This window comes from Canis lupus, chromosome 7 (genome assembly GCF_003254725.2).
Source record: "Canis lupus dingo isolate Sandy chromosome 7, ASM325472v2, whole genome shotgun sequence".
Taxonomy (NCBI): domain Eukaryota; kingdom Metazoa; phylum Chordata; class Mammalia; order Carnivora; family Canidae; genus Canis; species Canis lupus.
Genome location: NC_064249.1, coordinates 22,924,338 through 22,938,509, shown reverse-complemented (window position 1 = coordinate 22,938,509; position 14,172 = coordinate 22,924,338). Strand labels below are relative to the sequence as shown.

Below are 14,172 nucleotides of genomic sequence, written 5' to 3'. Positions count from 1 at the left end.
GCAGAATTTATAGCAACCAGAGCTTAGGGACTAGTTGCTGGGTAAACAGTAAAGAGTCAGATAAAGAGAGAATCATATATGTAAGAGCTGGGGCTGCCATATCAAAATATTGTAGATTGGATGACTTAACAAATTTATTTTCTCAGAGTTTTGGGGGCTAGGAGTCTGAGATCAAGGTTTTAGCTTGTTTGGTTTCTGGTGAGAGCTCTCTTTTTGGCTGCCTTCTTACTGTGTCCTCACATGACCTTTCTTTTAATGTGTGTGCAGGGAGGGAGGGCAGGGGGAAAAAGGGAAAGAAAAAGAGAACATGCTAGCATTCATGCTGTAAAGACACTAATCCTGTTCAATCAGGTCCCCATCATAATGACCTAACTTGACTTTAATTCCCTAAGGCTTCCATCTCCAAATATAACCACACTGAGGGTTAGGGCTTCAACACATGATTTTGAGGGGGACACAAACAGGTAGTCCGTAAAATATAATAGAAGGAATGAGGCTTCTAACTGAAACAGAGAGAGTAGAACTGTTTGATTACAACCGAATGATAAATTGGACTCTGAGCTCCCTGGCAAAGAAGGTAAAAGGGAAACATACTAGACAGTGTGAATTTAAGTCAGCAGGTGTTCTCTTCAACATCTCAAGCCTTATTCTCTCTCTCTTCATTTGTGTTTCTTTGTGTTAAAACAGTGTCAGACATTGACCAGTGAGGGCAGTGGGTGGGGAGGGCTGTGGTCTGGGGGCTAGAAAGTCTGCCATACTTTGTAACACACCCTGGATGGTTTTATCCATTGGAGCCTGGGTGGAAGATGTCATGAAGTTTAAGTTCTGGACTGGAGCTGGGTTTAATGGCACTAAACTGGGTTTTTTGAACTGTCAGTGCATATGTAGGAATAAGAGAAAGGTCACACTAGATCACAATCCTGCAAGCAGTTTGTTTTAACTATAAGAAGGATTTGTAAGCCCTGTTACTGGTTCAAATTAATCACATCCTTTTTTCCCAAAATAGCTAAAGAATTTTATATTAATTCCTTTTGTATTCAAGTGAATTTAAAATGGTTTTATCCTGAAAATTGCCAATATCTATGGGATAACTGGAGGCAGCTTATTGGTCACAAACTAAGGTTGGGATTTTTATTTTAGATGTTCCCCATTGAAGGGTCACAAAATCATTTGAATGATGACTGCATAAATCATAAATACTTAGTTCTTAAGTTGTGCCATTCTTCAATTCTTTGTTTCTTTCTAATCCTGCCATCTTTTTAAAAAATTGAAATACAGCTGACATACAGCTTTACATTTGTTTCAGGTATATAACATAGTGATTTAACAACTCTGTATGCTTTGCTATGTTCACCTCAAGTATAGCTACCATCTGTCACATATACAACTAATACCATTGACTATATTGCCTATGCTGTGCCTTTCATCCCCATGACTTACTTATTCCATAATAGGAAGCCTATGCCTTTCACCCATTTTGCCCCCCCACCTCCTCTTTGGCAACCATCAGTTTGTTCTTTGTATTTATGGATCTATTTCTGCCGTGTTATCTTTAATTAAGTACAAAGACCCTTCAGCTCACATCACATGGAGATCATTTCACCTACTGTTCTATTTGGCTGCCAGTCTTTTGTTTCTCCTTCAGCAATGGGAGATGGATTCCTTTTTCTCAGGGAAGAGATCCTTGGTTTTTTGCCTTTGCCAATAATAAAAATGTTGAGGTGAGGGGCAGAGCTGTTGCCTTTGGCATCTTTCACATGAACCATATCAAAAGAACCAGGATGGGGGCACCTGGGTGGCTCAGTCCATTAAGGGGCCAGTGGATAATCTGCATGAGACTCTCTCTCACCCCCTCTCCCTCTGCCCCTCCCTCTGCTCATGCTCTCTCTCTGTCTAAAATAAATAAATCTTTAAAAATATAAGAAGAACCAGGATATCTCTCTTGGTTGATGGTCATACCAACTCTTTCTATGTTAGCACCTCTGGTCACTATATACAGGTGACCAGTGTCAAACTTGATGAAATCAGTAATCTTGCCAATCTCCAAATCAACCTGAATGGTTTCATTTACCTTGATGAGGGATCAGGATGACAGCTGGTGTGAGCATCATAGGGTATCCCTATGAAATGAAATCCCTGTGAAAAGGGATTCATTTTGTGCCCTTAAAAGACCTTTCTCACTTTGCCAATTTGTACATGGCATAATAGAGTATAATATAACGAACAGCAAAGGGCCTTTGGTGTCATATAGATGAGATAGAAATTCTCTTCAGTGTTGTCAATGCCGATAGCCTCTACTAAACCAGTAGGGAAGGTTATATCAGTTTGGACCTTGCCATCAATTTTACTGGACTGCTGAATGCAGATCTTTATTTCATCTCTTATCTGAGCATACTTAAGTGTATTCCTTAGAAAACAATGAGGAGAAGACATTCTCTCAGCTGGGGACTGATAGATGGATAAGGAGCAAACCCACTAGTCAGATTATTAGCATCTACTGCTTTAGAACTGATACACACTTCAGATTCTTCTTTGGATCATGAGCCATGGCTGTGCTAGTCATGAAATGAGAATTCTTCAGTTCTTAGCTTGTGTACATTTTCTTTACCATATTTACCATTTCTGAACCATAGTTCAACTTGGTTCTTAAATTACTTTGTTTTCTCAAAATGGTAAAAAGTCATGAAATGAGAATTCTTCAGTTCTTAGCTTGTGTACATTTTCTTTACCATATTTACCATTTCTGAACCATAGTTCAACTTGGTTCTTAAATTACTTTGTTTTCTCAAAATGGTAAAAAGGGAAAAAATAATTCCTGATCATTAAGATTCTTTCAAGATGGAAAATTCAAGAATTCTGAGTGTCTAAAAGTATAACCAGAAAAACAAGTATAATATAAATGCAAACTTTTATTCCTTTATTCATCCTTTTAGTTCATTCATAATGTGATCAGTTTTTATTGAGAACCTTCTACATACCAGGATATTTGGTAGGCTCTGGATAAAATGTGGTCTCTTGGAACTTGCATGTTATTACAGTGCAGTACTATGTGATAGCTGCTATTCTAGAGATATGCACAAGTGCTACTTCAACACTTGTGCAGGTCAGCTTTTCTAGATGAGAAAGTTTCGGTTGGTTTCTAGAGAAAATGGCACATGGGGTGAAAGATGAATAGAAGCAAGCCATGGAAAGGCAGGGAGAGATGATGTTCTATGCATGGGAGTTGCTGGTTCAAAGGCAGAGAGGCACAATTGAGTGATATCTGAGTGAGTGACAAGGGATACAGAGGAGTATATATAGTCATATGAGGTGAGAGAAAAGATTAGGATAGAATGTTGTATGCTATGCTAATTTGGCACTTACTCCTTAAAACCCTCCTAAATTATTTGAAGGGTTTTAACCTTTGTTTTTTCTTAATTTTTAAAGATTTTATTTATTTATTCATGAGAGACACATAGAGAGGCAGAGACACAGACGGAGGAGAAGCAGGCTCCTGCATGGAGGTCCCGATCCCGGGACCCCAGGACCCCAGGATCACGCCCTGGGCCAAAGGCAGGCATCAAACCGCTGAGCCACCCAGGGATCCCCGGGTTTTAACCTTTGGATTGAGGTGATCAGATCTGCTATTTGAATCACAGTGCCAGTAAGACTGTGGCAAATAGGTTGAGGGAGGGGTGCAAGAATTGTGGTCTGGGATCAAGTTAGAAACTATTGCCATAATCCAGGCAAGAAGCAAAGAGGTCTTATGCTAGACTGTTAAATATTTCCCAACGACATAAAAACAAATCTCTTACACAATCCTGGGCCAGATGCTTTAAACAGTTACTTAGAGGAAAGCAGATAATATCTACTTGCAGGCCCATCTAATTACTTTTTTTCTTTCTTATTAAAAAAAAAAAACCCATCAATGCAATTTCAAAGCCATATGATATTTTCGAACTCCTAAAGAAAAAACAACAGATAAGCAGACATTAAATCATCCATGCTTACCAATAGTCTACTCCCTTTTCAGGCAACCCTGTGCAGATTACTCAGAACCAAACCCATAAATTTTAATTGTAACATATGTTCTGTCATCTGCCAATGTATTTTCAAGTCTGTGCAGGTATGACCGTATGCCATGATGAACAAATGAACTGGAAGGATCAAACTTATTGGATCTCGTCCCATGATTTATAATTTCCAAATCAACATGAAGAGAAAATAGCAGGCATCAAACATCCATCTATGCTTGTACCAGGTCATACACTGTAATTCTATCCAAGTACAAGTTTCCATGGTAAACAGGGCAAGACTTGCCAACACTTCACAGGTTTCCAAAAAAGCAGCTATGTCCCTCTTGGGAGAACTTTGTAACTGGAAAAGAAAATCTTCACGGATGAAATCTCCAGCAAAATAAAGTCACAGACTATATTTTTGCAACAGGCTTTTTGCCAAATGTCTCATCAACAAGTATGGCGCTGGCAATGACCCGTCCTATGGTAGAGGTGGTAAAATGCTCCCGCCAAACCTTGTTTTCATTTGCTCACTGCTTCCTAGGGGGAAAAAAAAACCTTACTGTGAGTTGGAATTTTCCACGTTTCATCCCGGTCCAAAGGTGACTGAATTTTTTTTTTTTTTTTTGAAAGTTGAATTAAAAATCAAGTGAATTTGTAAAGTTTAGTCATTTGGGGAGCTATGTGTACACAAAGATCTCACTGGGTAACACCAAAAAATTACATTTTCCTTTTCCTTGTGACTTTTGGAAGACTAACTCCTTTTGGCTGTTTTTTTTTTTTTTTTTTTTTTTTTTGAAAGGATTTAACCCTAAGTTACAGGGGCAGGAAACCAACCATTTTTGCAATTTACTCAAACAGATTTTTGTCCGTGAAGAACTAATAAAATAAGACTTTACATATTAAATCCACTAGTAGTTTAACAAAAATTTAGAATGTCCCCACGTATATATGATAGAAAAAATATCTAAAAATAATAAGTTTATTTTTTTAAAAAGATTTTATTTATTAGAGAGAGAGAGAGAGAGATAGAGAGAAGACACAAGCAAGAGGAGCAACAGAGGGAGAGGGAAAAATAGGCTTTCCACTGAGCAGGGAGCCTAATATGGGGCTCAGGCCCAGGACCTTGGGATCATGACCTGAGCTAAAGGCAGGTGCTTAACCGACTGAGCCACCCAGGCACCCCAAAAATAAAGAGTTTAATTCAATTAAATTCAACAAATCTACAAAGCACCAGGTGCTGAGTGCTCAGTGTTAGAGGTATATAAAGATGAATAAGGCAGTTCCTGTCCTCCAGGAATGTATTATTTGGTAATAGAGATAAGAGTAATAAAAATAGCACTAATTATGGGATGCCTGGGTGGCTCAGCAGTTGAGCATCTGTCTTTGGCTCAGGGCATGATCCTGGAGTCCTGGGATTGAGTCCTACATCTGGCTCCCTGTATGGAGCCCACTTGTCCCTCTGCCTATGTCTCTGTCTTTCTCTCTGTATCTCTCATGAATAAATAAAATCTTAAAAAAATAGCACTAATTAAAGCAAAATACAGTAAGTGTTAAAGCAGGAGTATAAGCAAAGTGATATGGAACCACAGAAATGGCAGAAGTTAATGTTGATTGGATGATAGGAATAGTTTATTTTGGGTTTTTAAGGATTGAGGGGAGTAAAGCTTGGTGAACTGGGAAGGACATTTGAGACTAGCGACTTGTCTGAGTACAACCATTGAGGTCAGAAGTGGGACTAGTCAAGGGGGTTGGAGTGTTGGATATGACAGAGGTAGAAGAAGAAAATAAAAAGGAAAGCTTGAAAAGGTAGGCTCTGAGATTTTCAATGGGTACACCATTAGTATTTTGGGGTGCATTGTTCTTTGTCACCTCAGGGAGTGTGTATCCCTAGTCCCAGCTTCCTCAAAGCTAGTCATGTCAGTTCAACCATTGGAAAGAATCCCCCCCCCCGGAAGGCAGTACCCCTTCTGTAGAGAATGACTTTAGAGGTATTGTTATCAAATTTGGGGCAGTCTTTAGTTCTGCAAGTGATAAGGGTCTACTAAATGGTTCTGACCAGAGCGAGGGCATGATCAGACTTGGGATTCAGGACAGTGATTTCTGGAGATTGAATCAGAGGAGGGAAAAATTGGGAAGCAGGATAATCAATTCAGTCTATTGCCATAGTTTAGGCAAGAGTCAATGTAGACTCAAATTAGACAATTTCATCACTTTCATGCCTGAAAACATTAATAGACATTATTATTTTTTTAGCTATTCCTCTTGACTCTGAAACTCCATAGCACTGCATTGCGAACTCTTTGTGCTGTGGCTGCTTTCCTGTGTTTTTCTTTCCCCAAATTAATATCATATGGTAAATTCAGTGTTACAAAAACAAGATTTTTAGAGGGTGATCATAACACCCTTTCTACAACATACTTTCTAATTATAGAATAAACACATGGGGGATGGAAAGCTCTATTTAAAAAACAAGACCAAAAGAATGCTGTTTCTCTGTTTCATTTTAGATGGTGTTTGGATTCCTTTACTTCTTGACTCCCCCCCCCCTTATTATTATTATTTTTTTAAAAAGAAGATTCTGTTGACAGTAGATTGAATAGTTTTGAATCCCAGATGTCAGTGCAGTGGAAACTCAAAGTGGATAGGCAGATGGAGTCTGTCAGAAGTGCACTAGTTGCCAAAACAGAAGACAATGCCCAAGGCAAGGGAGACAAGGAGGTGGTGCCCCCACCCTGATGTGTGCAGGGAATCCTTGAGACTGGTGGCTTGGGGTGGAGAGACTAGTCTGCACGCATCAAAAGGATGTCCTGACAACACAGCAGCTGTGATCACATCTTGTAATGTGTCCTTCTCTCCCAACTGCTGAAATATTGTTGCCTTCTGGTTTTCTCAAGGAACTTTGGAAGGGACTGTACTGACAGAAGTTCAACCACAGATATGTTATGCTTAAATTTTCCCTAAAAAAACACTCTTCAGGAAACTTTCAGGTGGTTTTTCATTTGAAACAAATGGGATTTCAAGCACATTAAAACAGCTGAAAACTTGTACCACATCTATGCAGAGGCCTAAAGATGAGATCACAAATTTGAATCTGATCCCCCTATTCGTTAGTGAGACTCTCATTCTCCAAACTAATTTTTGTAACTAAAGTTCCTGTTGGAGGTGAGGTGGGGGCTTCCACAGTTGTTTGGGCCCCTACTCAGATTTTCTGGGGCTATTACCCTTCAGGTTCCCATGTGCAAAATTCTTAATTTTACTATTCATTGAAGAATATACTGAAAAAAAAATGAGAACAGTGATTTTGATTTTCCTGGTACTTTATATGTTATAAAGCATTTTTTTTTTGTTATAAAGCATTTATACATATATTGGCTTATTAAATCCTCTGAAGCTCAGAGGGTTAAGGGACTTACCCAAGATCACAGAATGGAAAATCCAGAACTCAAGTCCAGGTCTTTTTTTTTTTTTTTTTTAAGTCCAGGTCTTTTGACTCCAAGTCCATGCTCTTCCCTCTACAGTTTGCTGTTCAGCAACCAGCACTTTGATCCCCTGCACTGATGGTGAGGAGAGCCAGAACGTATGAGTGATAAGATCTTCCAGTTCCCATTTAGGGTCTGCTGCTTTGAATCATGAACATCAGTCGTCTTGTCAGGTTGCAGCACCATCTTTTCGAAATCACTGTTGACAATACCCGCTTTTGTGGCTCATGGCCCTCCATGACAGGGCATGCCAGAGGCCCCAGCCCCTGGTGACCATTCCTCTCTGTATTGTTGCATGCAGTGACTTCGTGCTGGCCATGGTAACTCCCAGCCGCTCCGGTCAAGAGAGAGCATAGCATCACAACCTCAGCAACCCTTCTAAAGGCATAGCCCGCTGCTCCACAGGTCTCACCCTTGAAGCTCTTAGCTTCATCAAACTGGCCCCCAATGTGACTTATGGGAGCAAGACTATGTAAGGGCCAATGACTTGATACTGCTAGCTTCTTGGGTGTTGCTGGACCTTGAGACAGATCTGAGTCCACTGAATATCTCTTGGTTCAGAGTGCGTTCCTTGATATCCTTCTCTCAGAAGTCACCTGTATGGCCCATAGTATTTCTCTGCACCTGCCCATTCTTTCCTTGTGCACTTAGGTTAAATGAGTCCCAGAAGCTGCCCTAAGTATCTTCAAATTCTCAAGCTCTCATGATTTTCTAACCCTGGATTATGTAGAAACTCAAACTTAATCCCAATAACCACTTAGTAGTAATAATAAGGGAAGATTTATTTAGGGCTTGCCATATGCCAAGACCTAGGTGATTTCTATTAACTTTTTTTTTTAACTTTTTAACTTTATTTTATTTTATTTTATTTTATTTTATTTTATTTTATTCATGAGAGACACACAGAGAGAGGCAGAGACCCAGGCAGAGGGAGAAGCAGGCTCCATGCAGGGAACCCGATGTGGGACTTTTTTTTTTTTTTCCGATGTGGGACTTGATGCTGGGACTCCAGGATCACACCTTGAGCCGAAGGCAGACGCTCAATTGCTGAGCCACTCAGGCGTGCCCTTTATTAGCTTTTCAAATCCTCAAAACACACCTCTGAGGAAAGTCCTATTATAAATCCATTTTAGAAACAAGGAAAAGGATGCTTTATAAGGTTAAGAACCCTGCTTAGGAGGTCATGAGTGGGAGATTGTCTTCTAGTCTTTTCTGAATTCTAGAAGTTTCTACTGTATTAGAAGTCTACATAAAATTAAAAAATTTGAGTGTGTATCCTTTATCCTCCTGCACAATGCCACATTTTCCCCGGGGGTAGGCCTTTTTAAGCCTTGTGTGGTCTGGAAAGAGCTAATACTTCTGTGGCAGATTCTTCCTTTCTTGCCTAACATCTGTCCATTCCTTGTGTTTTCTTGTTGAAGCCTCTGATTTTGTTCAGGTGACTGTCAAACCCCAAGAGACTGGATCTCCATTGGCCTCATTCAGCCATAGTCATCCCATTCTCCTTTGCATATTCAGTATAGGGATAGTGTTGGATGAGCCAGGGAATCTTTGGGGGATTTTCTAGACAAGATACTCCTTTCTGAGTGAAGATAGAGCCACATGAAAGAAAATCCTCTTACCCCCTTACTTCCCTTCCTGTTTTAGAGAATGTTGAGTGAGGAGGCAATATCTGGGGCTCTGGAAGCTTGTGGCTGTGAGATTACAAACTTTAGGATAGAAACCCATATCGTGTGGATGGCAAAATGGAATAATAGAAAAGAGTCTGGGTCTTTTTAATGACACAGAGCCCTTAAGTTAACCCTGGGACCACTTCTGACCTTCTCATGAAATTGACAATAAATATTCTCATATTTATGCAATACTATGCATAAAGTGAGAAGTATGTGCCAGTCCACATACTGAGAAATTGAGAGTAAGTGTCTAGATACCTCTATAGAACTTTGATATTGTCTTAAACCAGTGACAGTAGATTTGTCTCACTGAACAAGGTATCAACTAATTCAAGGTGGATCTGAAATTAGAACGACAGCACCACCATCATAGATAATTCAGTTGTTAATTTAGCTTGTTTGTTTGTTTATTTATTTTTACTTACTATCAGCAATAAGTATCCCTAAATTATAGACCTCATAAGAAAAGAAGGTTGTGTCCATATAACTGATACCTCTCAAATTTAAACAGATTTATTATGTCACATGGAATAGACCTAGACACAGCAGGCCTTCTGTTTAGAGGTTCTCTTAATAATTGACCTAAAATATGTCTTTCTGTTTGATTTGATTATTCTGCTGTTGTCACACTTTGAGGGAAAGCCAAATGACTTGAGGTAAGCAGGGTAGCATAGACTCATCACTAAATAGACTAAATAAAACGAAAGTGTGAAATTGGCAACATTCAACTCAGTGCTGTTTCTTGTGGCTCCTTAAGGAGTCCCTCCCACCTAGCTAGCCTGTTGTTCCTCCTCTTTTCTCCCTTACTCTTGTGTTTGCTCTCAGCCTGACATCAATTAACCTTTAATAAGGTTTTAGCAAATAAATTCCTAGAAGGCCACTTAAGACATTGTAGCTTTAGGAAAAGTCACTAACTTCTCTATGTCTGTTTCTCTGTTTATAAAATGAGGATAATGTGATATTCCTTTATATAAATAATAATACCTAACATAGATCAAGTCCTTACTGTGTGCTTGGTACAATTTTACATTCTTTGTAGGTGTTACCACATTTAATTCTCTTAACTTTATGATGCATGTGTACAATTTTATCTCCATTCTGTGAATGCCAAGGTTACCCAGCTAGTAAAAGAGGCATGGTTTGAACTGGGATATGAACACTAGGGCCCTCCTGCATGAAAACTGTGCTGCTGCTCCAAATCAAAGAAATTATCAATATTACGTGATGTAAAAACTGGATCAAAAACTAGCTTAGTGATTTGTCTGTGTGAACCACCCATTCATACAGTTGTGTGTTAACATGGTTAAATGTGTAGCAATGAGCCATTTCAGAGCACTAAAAAATAAAAATAAAAAAAAATCAGCTGGAACATCTGGTTTCTGGTTGGTTTCCTGTTCAGGAGTTTCCTAAGAGTAAACTTAATTATAGTGTTAATATTAGTAGATTAGAACATGTGAATTGTTTGGAGTATATTGCCAATTGGACCAGCCCTTTTCAGGTTGATCACTCAGCAGCCAGAGGCTGAGGAAAGATCTACTTCATTCTTTGGTGATCAGCTTGTTTGGTGGAAGGCACGGCTAAGTCCAGGAAACATACAAGACCAGGGCTGGAGGAGCTGGCTTCCAAGGCTAGCTAAGCGACACTGTGCAAGTCACTTAATCCTTCCAAGTGTCTGCTTTCTTTGTGCTGAGGCTCAAATGAAAGAAGAAATAAAGTGTTGTTGAGTCACTGTATTGCACACCTGAAACTAATTTAATACTATGTTAACTGGAATTCAAAATAAATTAAAAGAGAATAGAGGTGTAAGTTGCTTGTAAGCAAGAGAAATAAAGCCTTATGAACATAATTTTTGTATTTTATGTTTATATGAGTGCCTAATTCCTGACATTGACACTGTGGTATACTTAGGAGAAGTATCATGCTTTAGTGAAAATTTCACTGTCTCTGGGACAGGCAGACCCAGTCGATATTCCAGTCCTACTCCATCTCCAGCCTGCTGCAGCAATGTTTTCTAACATGGAAAATGAAGAATGTGTATGATGGGAGGGTTTCTAGATCATCTCTGGCACCCTGTGCCATTTGATCATCAAAAACACTGAGATATTTTCTTCAAGTATTTTTTTTTTCATAAGGAGAGGGGACTGGGGGCAGAGAGAATCTTTTTTTTTTTTTTTTTAAAGGTTTATTTCAGTGAGAGAGGGAGAGGGTGTGAGCATGAGGAGGATAGGGGCAGAGGGAGAGAATTTTTTTATAAGATTTTATTCATTCATTCATTCATTCATTCATTCGAAACACAGAGAGAAAGAGAGAGAGAGGCAGAGACATAGGCAGAGGGAGAAGTGGGTTCCATGTAGGAAGCTTGATGTGGTACTCAATCCCAGGACTCTGGGGATTACACCCTGAGCCAAAGGCAGATGCTCAACTATTGAGTTACCCAGGCATCCCAGAGGGAGAGAATCTTAAGCAGACTCAATGTAGAACACAAAACCTGATTCGGGGCTTGACTTCACAAACCTGAAATCATGACCCTAGAGGAAATCAAGAGTTGGTCCCTTACCAACTGACCTACCTACCCAAGAGAGAGAGAATCTTTTTTTTTTTTTTTTTTTTGAGAGAGAGAATCTTAAGCAGGCTCCCTACCCAGTGCAGAGCATGACTCAGGGCTCCGTCTCATGACCCTGAGATCATGACCTGAGCTGAAATCAAGTCAGATGCTTAGCTGACTGAGCCACCCAGGTGCCCCTTCTTCAAGTATTTTTTTTAACAAATTTCTACTGGTGCACTTCCATGCAGGTGAAGTACATCTTCAATAGACACCAAACACTGCTCTTGACACACAGAAGCAGACACGCAGGCAGGATCAAAAAGTTGTCACACAGACACAGCTTACATGCTGTCTGCACCTGGGATGCATGTTTGGAGAGTACCCATGTACCTCACTGGATCAGCTATTGCATGAGTATGGTGTTGTGAAGGTATTTTCAAATCCCAGAATGCAACCAGAGTTAGCAGTATCAGCCCTGCTTAGATTACCAGAGCTTCAAAGTTCAGGGTGGAGAATGAGGAAGCTGAGGCTTAAGGACATCCATTAGGGATCCCTGGGTGGTGTAGCGGTTTGGCGCCTGCCTTTGGCCCAGGGCGTGATCCTGGAGACCTGGGATCGAATCCTACATTGGACTCCCGGTGCATGGAGCCTGCTTCTCCCTCTGCCTGTGTCTCTGCCTCTCTCTTTCTCTCTCTCTATCATAAATAAATAAAAATTGGGACGCCTGGGTGGCTTAGCGGTTGAGCGTCTGCCTTTGGCCCAAGGCATTATCCTGAAGTCCCAGGATTGAGTCCCGCATCAGGCTCCCTGTGTGGAGCCTGCTTGTCTCTGCCTCTCTCTCTCTCTGTGTGTCTCTCATGAATAAATAAATAAAACCTTTAAAAATAAATAAATAAAAATTAAAAAAAAAAAAAAGGACACATCCATTGCTGGATGTTTCACAGATAACCAGCAGTAAGCAGGTCTGGAACCTTGCACAGCAACTTCCCAGGCCAGCGCTCTTTCTCTTGTTTTTTGCAGCCTTGTTTACAAAGACGACTATATTAAAATTATCCTGAGGAATTGTTCAGATAAATCATCACAAAACACCTAAAGAACACAAAGCCTCTAGAGAGGTCAGATGACTTATGTAAATTTCACTCATCTCATATGAGACATATTCTAGCAATACCTTTTTTTTAACCAACCTATAACATGCATACATAATTCAGCAGCATTCCCTACATCATTCTGGAGAGTTCTCTATAATTGCAAAATAATATTGCCATGCCAACCTGATGAAACTTTATAATTGAGACTTTTCTCTTTCTGATGTTCTTTTTCATAGGCAACTGAGACAGTTCTCAGAAAGAAGTCTTTTGTTTTGTGTGGCACATAATGTAAACACTTGGCCCAGATCAGCCAGAAGGAAATAATACATGGTGGTAAAAAAAAAAAAAAAAAAAGAAACAGTAGTAAGACCTGAGGGTCACAGTGCACTTGTATTAGCCAAATATGAGTCTACAACAATTTATTGTGAAAAAGCAAATATTATCCTTGGACATTGCAAATAGAGTAAGCTGTGTTATAGCCAGAATTAGAGTGATTTTCTTATTATACTCAGTGTTTGCCTGCTAATTTAGCAGAGTCTATTCTTGTTCTACTCTTTAGGTTGGATAAATGGTAAAGGGACAGTAGAAAAGAAGCAGCTCAGTGATTAAAACATAAGAAAACCTTTCAATCATGTGATAGATTATTATAGAGGATGTTATTAGCTATTAGAAGAAGGAGGGAAGTCAGCTCAGATATCTGAAAGGATGTCTAATTAGAAAGTGTATTGAGAATTAGGTAGCACATTAATAGCTAACATTTATTGGGTGCTTATTTTGTGTCAGGCACTATGCTAAGTGGCTGCTTCTGAACAATCCTATTTAATCCTCATAAATATCTAGATGGTAGGTACTCTAATTATTTGCACTTAGTAGATAAGAAATCTGAGGCTGAGAAATGTTAAGTAACCTCTCCAAGGTAACACGGCTAGAAAGAAGGCGAGAAGACACTATTTGTCACCCACCCAATAACTAGTCTCTCCTTTATTTAGCAAAGAGAACCCCAGTATTTCTCACCATTCAGAGCAGCTTCCCTCTTTAGCTTCAGGGGTGAGTTTTTGTTGGTCTAATTCAGTCATGGTGATGTCCTTCCCCTTGCCAACAAATCGGTTCCGGCATGGGTGGAAAGACAGTTTTGGCCAATGAGATGAGAAGATATCCACTGTGGGGTTTCTGGAAAGCTTATTCTTGTTTTTAAAAGGACACTTCACGCTTTCCGTGCCTCTGGATGCTCTGGTGTGAGGCTGTGATGCATGCGGCACTTGATGCCATCGAGCAAACATGAAAGGAGAAAGCAAAGAATGGGGGATGTAATGAAGATGGCAGAATGGGGAGGTAGGAAGACTATGCTGAATCAGCCAATCCTGACCCCACCCTTCTTAGGATTTA

The 14,172-nt window shown here is 39.8% G+C and overlaps 1 pseudogene; it reads right to left on the bottom strand.

Annotated features, from left to right (window-relative positions):
* Positions 1–1,583: 1,583 nt before the first annotated feature.
* On the bottom strand, positions 1,584–2,548 carry LOC112648494 (40S ribosomal protein S4-like; annotated as a pseudogene).
* Between the last annotated feature and the right edge of the window lie 11,624 nt (positions 2,549–14,172).